The following is an 11952-nucleotide window of genomic DNA, read 5'->3' on the forward strand; positions in this document are numbered from 1 at the left end:
TGAACTGTATGTGCTTGAGCTTTCTTACATGATGCTACTCAGTTCAAAGCAACTCTGCTTCCTGCGTTAATTGCATTTCCCATTCTCCAGGTTTTGAGATTTGAGAGCAGGGTTCTGCCTGGCAGAAATGCTAAGCACCTACATATTCAACTGCACTTGATGTGAGCTGTTCTTATAAAATATAGTGTGCTCTTGTTATGAATGAGCACCTATCTCTCACACTCTGAGTTGTGAAAGCCTTTATAAAAAAATCAGTTCAATTGGGGCATTTCAGCAAAACCTCTTAAGACTCTTAAGTGTCATAAACACTGATATATACTGTTGTCTCTGAGTCTGAGACCTAACTACTGAGAATCAAAAATTGCTCCCTGCGAGACACACTGGAAAAGCTTTTTGCTATGATGCAGTCCACTAGAGAGGCAGACTTACGGGTGTCCAGAGCTGTCCGGAGGGAAGCGCCGATCCCTGGCGTCTTTCGGCTGAAGCTGCGCTCCAGTGGGTAACGGCTGCTGCTCCGGTGTAGTGTGGGCGAAGCAGCCGCTTCTTCGCCTCTGGGAGCCGGAGACCGCGGTAGTGGAGAAGAGGCTAAGAACGAAGCCGCAGAGCACCGGGCTTCTGCACGCACCCTAAGGACTGCTAGAGGACAGTGGATGCCGCTCGCCTGCCCCTTCAATTCTCTGCTAGCATACTTATGGAAGGTGCTCCAGGACAACTTTCCTGGGTGTTGGCTTCATCCTGATGCAGACATCCTGGAGAACTCTTGCTCGTCCCCTGAGCTTCCGAGATACAGAGAACTCGATGGCAGCTGCAGAAAAGAAGGGCTGCTTTGAGTTTGTCGAGAAGCAAGAGGAGAGACAGCACCTTGTGTTTGGGAGTGAGCAGCTGCTGGATTTTTGCAATTGCCTTCACTGCACACAGAAGCCCGGTGCTCTCTGCTGTTGCGTTTTTTGCCTTCTGTGAACTGCACATGACTGAAGCTGAGCCAGGCTATGCAGCTTCGCCACTTTTCAGCATCTGTGCTCCACCTATGGAAAACGTTGCTTTTAAGGAGAGGCTGGAATAATGGAAGGATCCCAGTCCCTCCCAGCATGTTCCCACTCACTCCCAGTTTCCCCCAGTTCAGTCCCAGTTCTCCCCTGCATGGTCCTGATCATTCCCGATGTGGTTCCAGTCCCCCCACTACAATTACAGATACTGCCCGTAGATCCCAATTGCCCCCAGAATATTCGTAATCATTTTCAGGCACTACCAGTGGCCCCAGTAAGGTGTTTGTTATCCCAGTATGATCCCCCAGTCATGGCCAGAATATCCCAGTTGCCTCCAGCATGCATCCAGTTATTCCCAGGTCCTGCAACTGGCTTGCAGCATGATCCCAGTTTCTCTCAGTTGCTGCAAGGAGTGCAAAGTATGAGCACAGTTGTTGCCCTGACTTTTAAAAGTGTTAAGTTTTCTTTTAGAATTCTTTGGAAAGTTTTAAAGTTCTCATGAAACTTCTTGAGCCTTCTGAGAACGTTTTCATCTTCGAGAGTCAGAGCTCCACACCATTTCAGGTGGAAATAGAATTGTTTACATCTTTCTCTGTGGGTGGAGAGAAATGGTCTTTGGACCAGTGTGGTTGGAGAGGTAGTAATTCCATCCTCCAATCCACGGTCACCTTTTGAATTCTCGAAATACCTTACCAGATGTTGGAAGAAAACAGGCTTTTTTTTTTTTTTTCTGTTTTGAACGTCCCAAGCGTCTGTGTACTCATTTCTTGTCCAATAGTGACTCTGTTGGCGCCGCGTGTGAACGACACCTGTGGGTGACGTCTTGATTAACCCTCTCTCTCCCGGGCGTGACTGCAGCCCTTGTAGGCATGTCTGCTTCTATGGGGCCTGGTGGCAGCTGCCAACAGAGGCAGCCTAGAGGAGCAGAGCCCAGTGTCCCCCAGGAGCCCAAAAATGGGGATCCCAGAGAGGGCAGAGCGCTGCCAGTGGTGACTTCCAGAGATGGCCCTGGGCAGAGGACTTTCCAAGTCAACGTGCTCATCCCTTCTTTTCCCCAAACCAAGATTTCCCATTCCCAAGTCCTTGGAGGCTACGAGGAAGATGCCCTGGGACACCCGGGCAGGTGATGAGGAAGTCACCACCCCTTTCCCCCTCTCTCCTGCTCCATCTCCCAGCCTGGCATGGCCCCTGGCTGCAGGACAACCCCCCTAACGCACGGTCCTACCGGTGGATCTCCTTCCCTCTGGCACGGAGGTAAATCCCATCCACTCCTTGTCTTTCATCCCCAAGACAGTCAGGAGCTGAGGATGGAGACCAGAGAAGACAAATCCATGTGGCAGAACCTCGTGCAAGAGGCTGTATTGAGCAGCTCCACAGCACAGGAAGCCAATGGGGATCCTGCACAAGGAGGGGCTGCAAAGGCAGATTGTGGGGATATGAGGAAGAAAGACCCACTGTCCTGGTTTAGGGCAAATTTGGGAGAAAACCCACAGGATGAGCCCCCCCCCCCCCCCCCCCCCGACAGCAAACTCCCACAGCCCCTCCTCCCAACCTGCTTCGGGAAGAATTTCCTTGGAGAGAAGTGGAAAACAAAAACCCTGTTTTTTAACAGACAGAAACTGTCCCCAGCACAAAAATTTAAAAACATCAGAGTACAAAAACCCTTTCACCGCTCTGAAGAGATGACAAATTCAGAAAGTCTCTTATGGGAGTGTTCGCCCAGTTCTCGGTCTCTGGCGCTGGGGATGGCTGTTGCAGGTCACAAAATGCAGGCAGGTGTCTTTCGGTGTTTCCCAGGTCCCAGTCCGGAGATGGTTGGAATGGTATTCAGGAAAAGGAAAGAAAAAAAAGCAAGGGCAAAAGCAAAAGCAAGGAGCGGGAGCACAGCCAGCCAGCAAGCAAGTCCTATCCTCTCTCCTAGACCTCCTCCCATGGGGGGGAGGGCTGTTAACGAGACAAAACAAACCAGCCCAGAAGTCACAGTTCATAAACAGAACACATGATTGTTGCTGTTCGACCGGCTTCAGGCGGGCGCCGGCGGGACACAGCGGGAGGGGGAGAGAGGTGGCACCGCTTTTTCCCCTTCGGCTCTGCGGGGCTCAGTTCTAGCGTGGAACAGACGAAAGGACGACACGGGGCTCGGGTGCAAACACATGTGGGAGCGTGTTCCTGAGACACCGGGACACCGACACCGTGCCGCGGTGGGGGGAACCTGAGCCGCGGCCAATGGGACGGGACAGGGGACAGGGGCAGGGAAACCGCAGGGACAGCGAGGGCAAAGGCAGGGGTGGGGGGGGCAGGGACCGGACCGTGTGGCGAGGGGGAAGGACAAGGGAACGCAGGAATGGGACAAGGTACCGCAGGAGGGAGGGGGAACCCGCGGGAAGGGAGGAGGGGGAATGGGGGGAAGAACGGAAAATTACAAACTCCCGCACATGATTATGGATACAAGCACCATAATGTCACCCTGGGACATTGCACCCCTTATTTCCATGTCGTCAACATACTACCAAACATCATGTATTTATTCACGTCAAAACTTCCATCTTTCACGTCCTCAAACACATTTCCTTCTGTGAAAAATGCCAATCACTTAGTTTTCAAAATTTTAAAATTTTATTAATAATTAAATGGTTATAAAAATAGTAATACAATTAGAGTAACAAAATTTAGAGTTAGGACAACTACAAGTCAATAAAAAGCAAAGACTTACGGATGTCCGGGTGCTCTCAGACACTAAGTCATGAAAAGCATACCTTGTGAACAAAGCAATAACCTTAAAAGCAATAGCCTGTTGCATATTCATATATCTCATACATGATACATAAATTACTTGCAAATTAATAACTTTTCTGGTTTTTGTCAACTTCTTAGTCCTGGTGGTTCCATAAAGACAAAGAGAAGGTAGAAGACTGTCTTTTTTGATAAGGAGGCAGTACCTCTTTATGGGCCCCAAGTATTTGTCATCTCTGTATGAAGAGTTTCTTGATTATCTCATCTCTTCCTTGAGCTAGTAAAAAAATCCTACATCACAGATTTCTATTTCAATATTATGTTGTAACCTAAAACTATATTTAACACACTACTTAAGAAATTAACACAGCAGAACTTTCTAACATTACACATATAATATTCATTGTAACATTTGTGAAAAGCCAATAATAAAATATGCATTTTTTACACTTCCATCTCACTTGCTCAAACCTTCCACATTTAATGATTTTCTTCTGTCTCATGTCTGTGTGTGTTTTCATGTACAGACAATGGCAGCAACATCCAGCAAACAGTGATATTTGCACATGAGTCTCACCCTCAGATCTCCCTGAGGTACAAATCATGTTGTTCCATCTCTGCAGTATCCACCATGTACAACCTGGTCCCTGAGCAAAGACAATCCCATGAATGGTTTTGTCTGTAGCTGAGGCAGAATTGATTTACACTGCCTTCCCTAACAAACCTCTGACATGTGCCACTGGGACTTTCTCTCCATCTACTATATTCAGGGGCTCAGACTGGGCAGGACCTGCTCGATTGGTGGAACCTTGGCTGTTAACTAACCAGGTGGCTTTTGCCAGATGCTGCACCCAAGTTTTGAAAAATCCCCCAGCCCATGCTTTCAAGGTGGTTTTTAACAGTCCATTGTACCTCTCCACTTTGACTGCAGCTGGTACATGGTAGGGGATATGTTACACCCACTCAATGCCATGTTCCCTAGCCCAGGTGTTGATAAGGCTGTTCTTGAAATGAGTCCCATTTTCTGACTCAATCCTCTCAGGGGTACCATGCCTCCAAAGGACCTGCTTTCCAAGGCCCAGGATGGTGTTACGGGCTGTAGCATGAGACACAGGGTAGCTTTCCAGCCATGCCGTGGTGGTTTCTACCATTGTGAGCACGTAGCATGTTTGGGGCAGCGTGATGTAGTCAATCTGCCAGGCCTCCCCATAGCTGTACTTGGACCACCCCTCACCATACCATAGGGGCTTCACCCACTTGGCCTGTTTGATGGCAGCATATGTCGCACAGTCATGGATAACCTGAGAAATACTGTCCATGGTTAAATCCCCCCTCGGTCTCGTGCCCACTTAAAAGTGGCATCTCTACCCTGATGGCCAGAGGCATCATGGGCCCATTGAGCTAGGAATAACCCTCCGTTGTGCTCCCAAATTCAAAGTCTATCTTTGACACCCCTATCTTTGCAGCCTGATCTACCTGCTGGTTGTTTTGCTGCTCTTCATTAGCTCTACTTCTGGGAGCATGGGCTGTGGGAGGGGGTCCTGGGGATAGTTGCCCTGGGATGCCCTGGGAGACCACCACTGTGTAATTTCCTGCCTCCCCTGATGTCAATCATTTGTTATGCTTTCCCCTCTTCATGTCAGTCATTGTTTGTACTATCCTTCAGTTCCGGAATGTTCCCTGATCTCTGTACCCACATTGGTTCCCTCCTAATAACCACTCCTACCCCTTGTCCCCATTGCTGTATCCCCTGTCACTTATCCCCTGCTCCTCCCCTGAGCCTTTCCCCTATTGGTCCTTATGTACTTTGACCCTCCTTTCCTTATCCAGTTATATACCTTAGCCTGCACTCGGGATGAGGCTCTCAGAACTTGCTCCCAATTTGCCTTTCCTATAATAAAGCCCTCTGAGAAATACAGCAGCCTGTGAGTCATCCTGCCTTAGTGGAACAACATACTACAGCTATGCAGGCTCCTGTTGACCAACCCCGCTGAGGTGTTCCCCATGGGATGAAGGTCCAGAGCACGCCTCAATGGGAATCTCCATGGCGAACCTTCAGAGGTAGTTTCTCTCCCCGGCTAGCGATGTCTTGCCATGCTGCAGCAGCCCAAATTGATTTTCCTCTACGCTGCTAGTTAGCCTCTTTGCATCTCTCCACCCATCCCCACAAAGCATTGGCTACCATCCAAACATCAGTGTAGAGGTAGAGCTTTGGCCAATTCTCCCTTTCTGCAATGTCTAGGGCCATTTGAACAGCTTGGACTTCAGCAAGTTGACTTGATCCAACTTCACCTTCGCTAGCTTGTGCAACCTGTCCTGTGGGGCTCCATACAGCTGCTTTCCACTTCCGATTCATCCCTATGATGCGACAGGAACTGTCAGTGAATAGAGCCTAACGTGTTTCCTCTGCTGGCAGCTGGTTGTATGGTGCAGCTTCTTCAGCCCATGTCACTGGTTCTTCTTCTTCATCTGTGACACCAAAATGTTCACCTTCAGGCCAATTTGTAATTAATTCCAAAATCCCAGGGAGATTCAGTTTACCAATATGGGCATGCTGTGTGATGAGAGCAATCCACTTGCTCCATGTAGCACTGGTGGCATGGCGGGTGGAGGGAACCTCTCCTCTGAACATCCTCCCCAGCGCCGGTAGTCAGGGTGTCAGGAGGAGTTGTGCTTCTGTACCAATCACCTCTGAGGCGGCTTGGACTCCCTCGTAGGTGGCCAAGATTTCCTTCTTTGTTGTGGTGTAGTTGGCTTCAGACCCTCTGTAGCTCCGACTCTAAAATCCCAGTGGTCGGCCTTGAGTCTCACCGGGGACCTTCTGCCAAAGGCTCCAGGACAGACCATGGTTCCTGGCTGCAGAGTAGAGCACGTTCTTCACATCTGATCACGTCCTGACTGGGCCAAGGGCTACTGCATAAGCCATTTCATGCTTCATCTGGGCGAAAGCTTACTGCTGCTCAGGGCCCCAATGGAAATAATTCTTCTTGCGAGTAACCAGGTAAAGAGGGCTCACGATCTGACTGTACTCAAGAATATGCCTTCTCCGAAAACCTATGGCGCCTATGAAAGCTTGTGTCTCCTTCTTGTTGGTTGGTGGGGACATAACTGTGATTTTGTTGATGACATCTGTAGGCATCTGACGCTGTCCATCTTGCCCCTTCACTCCCAGGAGCTGGATGTCTCGAGCAGGTCCCTTTACTTTACTCTTCTTGATGGTGAAACCAGCTTCCAGGAGGATTCCAATTATTTTCTCACCTTTCTCGAACACTTCTCTGCTGCTCTTCCCCCACACAATGATATCATCAATATACTGTAGATGTTCTGGAGCCTCACCCTTTTCTAGTGCAGTCTGGATCAGTCCATGGCAGATGGTAGGACTGTGCTTCCACTCCTGGGGCAGTGGGTTCCAGGTATCCTGCACTCCCCTCCATGTAAAGGCAAACTGGGGCCTGCATTCTGCTGCCAGGGGAATGGAGAAAAATGCATTGGCAATATCTATAGTGGCGTACCACTTTGCTGCCTTGGACTCAAGATGGTCCTGGAGCTCTAACATGTCTGTCACAGCAGTGCTCAATGGCGGAGTTACTTCATTCAATGCATGGTAATCCACTGTCAATCTCCATTCTCCTTCAGATTTACGCACAGGCCAAATGGGGCTGTTGAAGGGTGAGTGGGTTTTGATGACCACCCCTTGCCTCTCCAGCTCTCAGATCATCTTGTGGTTGGGAACCACAGCATCTCCAGTTGTTCTATACTGTCAGCAATGCACTGTTGAAGTGGCAATTGGTACCTGTTGCTCTTCTCCCTTCAGAAGTCCTACTCTAGATGGATTCTCGGACACTCCAGGCAAGGTGCTCAATTGACGGATGCCCTCTGTCACTACAGCTGCTATCCCAAATGCCCACCTTAGTGTCCTTTTGGGTCTTTCAAATACCCCCTTCGGAGGTCATCTAGGCCCGAAATGCATGGGGCCTCTGGGCCAGTCACAATAGGCTGTTCCTTTCACTCATTTCCCGTCAGACTTACATCATCTTCCACCAAGGTAAAGTCCTGTGATCCACCTGTCACACCGGCGATAGAGACAGATTCTGCCCCATGTGTCTCGATGGAATTAATGTGCATTATACATCAGTATCAACCAAAGCCTTATATCTTTGTGGTTCCAATGTGCCAGGCCAATGAATCCGCATAGTCCAGAAAACACGGTTTTCCCTCCCCTCTACTTGGCTAGAGGCAGGGACCCTCTAAACCTGTTTATCCTTCTTTCCTTGGGAACATGTCTTAGAAGTTCCTTCAAGGGGATCGGACATATCATCATCATCATCATCATCATCATCATCATCATCATCATCATACCTGGCAGTTTGGCTATGGGCAACTGGAGCTGCTTTCCTTTTGGTGGGACTTCCTCTCTGAGTCTTGCCTTCCTTCATTTCATGCACCTGTTGTGCCAGAGCAGCAGTAGATTTTTCGTCCCATCTCCTCATTTTTTCTCCGCAATCGTGCAGGAAGAACCACAGCTCAGTTTGTGGGGTGTACCTTCTCTCCCCATCTGAGGAACGTCTGCCTTGGATACCAGAACCTCTGATCTGTACTGCTGAGATTTGGAAAAGGTCCTCTTTAATCTCCTTCCTGAGTCTCTTACGATTCTCCTCTATCTTGTCTTCTAATTTCTGCAGATGTGTTTCCACTGCTGCAATTCTGGCATGTGTTGGGCCATGTACAGCATCTGCATATGCTCAGAGTTTCTTTGCCATATCTAGCATGGTCTCATCCCTCTCATCCCGCTTCATTACTGCTAAAGCAGAAGCGTATTCATGTGGCCCAAGCCGTACAAGTTTTCACTACATCACAAATGTACATGGTACCAAGTCTGGATTCCTAGTTGTTATTTCATCTGAGAACATAATCTCTGCCACTGCCATTTCTCTCAGGCATTGGATCCCTTGTTCTGTAGTCTTCCACTGAGTCTGCTCCATATAAAGATCATCTGCACACAGGTATCTTTGTGCTACACTTTCCAGAACCCATGCCCAGAGGCTGTGAGGGTTAGCCCCCCTCATCATTCCTTGGTCAATGACAGGAGCATGTGACATCCCAAATGTCTCACTTCAGTGCCATCCAGAATTGTAGCCTTGCCTGCAGCATCCCAAAGCCGGACCAACCAACTAATTACAGACTCATCAGGTGTGTAATCCTTTCTTAGGCTACGAAGGTCCTTTAGGGAAAAGGACTCAATATTGGCCTCTGACCTTGTACCAGTTGCTTTGACTCCTGATTTTATGTCAGCAAGCGTTGAGGGTCCTTCTCCTGCATTATCATCATCATCGTCATCTACTGGTCAACTGGTCTTTTCTGTGCACTTTCCACTTCTTGCCATTGGTTGAGGCTTACAGTCTGGTTTAGCTGTTAGCTTCAAGCTGGATGTGTTGGCTGCAGCCTGAGTTACTGGAATAGCTGCTGATTTCGATTTCTCTCCCTGTCCCCCTTCCTCTGTCTGCTGCCCTAGAGTTTCTAGCAGGGTGCGATGAGCATATGCCAGGGCCCAGCTCACTGCAATGATGTTTTTCTCCTTAGAGTTATCATGGCACTTCTCTTTCAGGAGTGTGCCTGCTGTCACCCACTCTAAGTACTGTTGTGTCCTGGTGGCAGTAAGGGGGTTCCAGGAATCCCGTGGAAACCCTCACCAGGTCCTCATCAGGGAATGTGATGGTAATTGCGCTCTTGAGGACCTGGCCGTTATCCTGGTTCAGATTTGTGGTCCATTGGAAGAGGCGGAGTCCGTCCTCGTGGCTCCGCCAATCCTCCAAAACTGACCGCTGGGCCACTGGTTCTCCCGGATGGTAGGGAGGCTCGGGCGCTGTGAGGGGCCACTTGGTGTCACTGCATGGCCCCTCCTCACGCTCCATGGCCTGTTTCCTGCTGGCTGATATCGTTGTGGATTCCTGGAGTACAGCCTCAGGGAGGGAACATATGGATGGTACCGCCGCTCTGGGAGCCAATGCGGGCAGTTGGCTTGTATGTGCCCCATCTGGCCACACCCGAAGTAGCGAACGGTGTTCATGTTAAGCATGGCCTCCCTGATCCCCTTACTCATGGCCATGGTGACAGTCACTTCCATGGAGGTGGCTTTTGTACAGGCTTCCACTATCTGAGCGATGGTGGGCTCGGGGTCCTGAGGCAAGGTCCTCAAGATCTTCTTGGTCTTCTGTGTCACGTTCGTCATGGCCATTTTGCGTAGGAGTTCCTCTCTTGTGGCTCGGTTATCAACCTGGCAGTCGATGGCTTCTTTAAACCCATCAACAAATTTGATAAAGGTTTCTTCCGGTCCATGAATTATAGAAGAGAAACTCTGGAGGGGTTTTACCACCAGGTATTTTTAAAAGTGTGACCCAGCCAGCCTCCCTGATGTCATTCAGGAGGTCCACTGGGAGCAGGATTTGGTCCTCCCGGCGGCCGAACTCACCCTCCCCTGCCAGAGCCTCCAGTCCCTCCTCCCCACCACCGAGCACCTCTGTTAAATTGTGGTTTTTGAGCAGAGGCTTCAATAGTTTTTCCAATGGATCTCCCATAGCAACAACTCAGTGGGGTTAAACAATGATTTAGCAATGTAATGCAGGTCATGCTGGACCAGGGTGTGTCCAGAAAATGTTAGGTCTAAAACGTTCTTAAAGAATGGAGAGTCTCTGCCATAGTCCTTGGCTGCCTTCCTCAACTTCTTCACCTCCACATAGGGAAGTTGCTCCCATCTGGGCTCCCTTCCCCTCTGTAAGACCACTGGTGCTGCAAATGGCCCTAGGTCTTTTGCCAGCTCTAGGTCCCCATCCTTGATGGCCTCCTCCCAGATCCGGGCCCAACCACCTCCTGATCTAGGTGTGGGCCGGGGGCTGTCACTGTCCTCATCCTCTCTGAGGATGAGGCAGGATGGGCTAGGGCACAGATCCTCTCCTTGGCCAATGGGCTTTGGTGTTGTGAAACCCAGCAGGCCAAGATGACCTGCTTCCGGCCAGGCCGACTTCCGGTTCCGGTAGTGTGGGAACTGGAAGTGGCTGGAGAGGGGGAGGCGTGGCCAGACCCACCCACCAGGGCACGGCCTTCCGGCAGGGGGTTCCCACCCACCGGGGCCTGCCCTTCCTGCAGGCCGGTCCCTCCCACCGGGGGCCCACCCAGGGGTACGGCCATGGGGACGGAGGGGGCAGGTCCCGACGACGTAACATTCAATGCTGTGGGAAGGGTGGGACCTGACGCAGGGGTGGAGCCGGAGGGGAATTGGTGGGAACCCGAGGGGTAAAAGGAGGAGGGCAGGCGCCATTTTGTAAGTCCGTGGAAGGCAGCTTGGCCATGTGGCCGGCACCATTTTGAGTCCTTATTGTGACCACATAAATCGGGGACAGCACAACAGGATTTTAAACTAGGAATCTGGGGTTGCGGGATGTGGGAAACGGAATGGCTGGCACTGGGGTGGCCAGCCCCAGAGCAAGAGAGGGACAGAGTGGGACGGGAGGCAGCAGGGAGACAGTGGCAGCCCTGTGCCTGATTGTGGCAGGGTCTGCCGCCTGACCCAGCCTTAGGGGAAGTGGGATTAGGAATGGGGGGGGGGGGGGAGGGGGTGGAATGAGGGGTAGGTGAACTGGGGACCCAACTCTCCGCCTCCTGTTTAAATAAAGTAAAATGGAGTGAAAAAGTGGAAAGAAAAGCCCAACCCGAAAGTTCCCATTAACTTGAAGATCATATAACAGAAAATAACAGAAAATAACAGAAGATAAATCATCCCGGGAGGTATCTGGGAAATGATCAAAAATAAGATTAACAAAAGCTTTCAAATCCCTCTTTTTAAAGGAAATGTTGCCCAGAACGAGGGAAGATTTAACAGGGGAATAAAAATCCCGCCTGGCAGGAGACAGGCGATTGCCCATTGTCACTGTGAAAATAATAAATCCCCAGAGAGGCAAATAGAAAAAGAAAAGAGACTGGGTCGGGTGCAGGAGAAGGCACCAAACTTACCACAGGGCCACAGTCGAATGGGAAAGACCTCAGAGGGGCAGTGGAAGCACTGCGGGTCTCGTGGAATCCAAAGCTTCCTCAAAGCTGTGGTACAGATGCGACAAGTTGTCCGGAGCCCACGAGGCAGGAGTCCTCTGAATAGAAGTGCAGCTGCTCATGGAACTGGTCCTGAACAGCGCTTTATGTCCTCGAGTGAGCGGATCACGGAGCCAAGCACACCGGGGAG

Source organism: Lonchura striata, chromosome 5, assembly GCF_050655825.1.
Source record: "Lonchura striata isolate lonStrDom1 chromosome 5, ASM5065582v1, whole genome shotgun sequence".
NCBI lineage: Eukaryota > Metazoa > Chordata > Aves > Passeriformes > Estrildidae > Lonchura > Lonchura striata.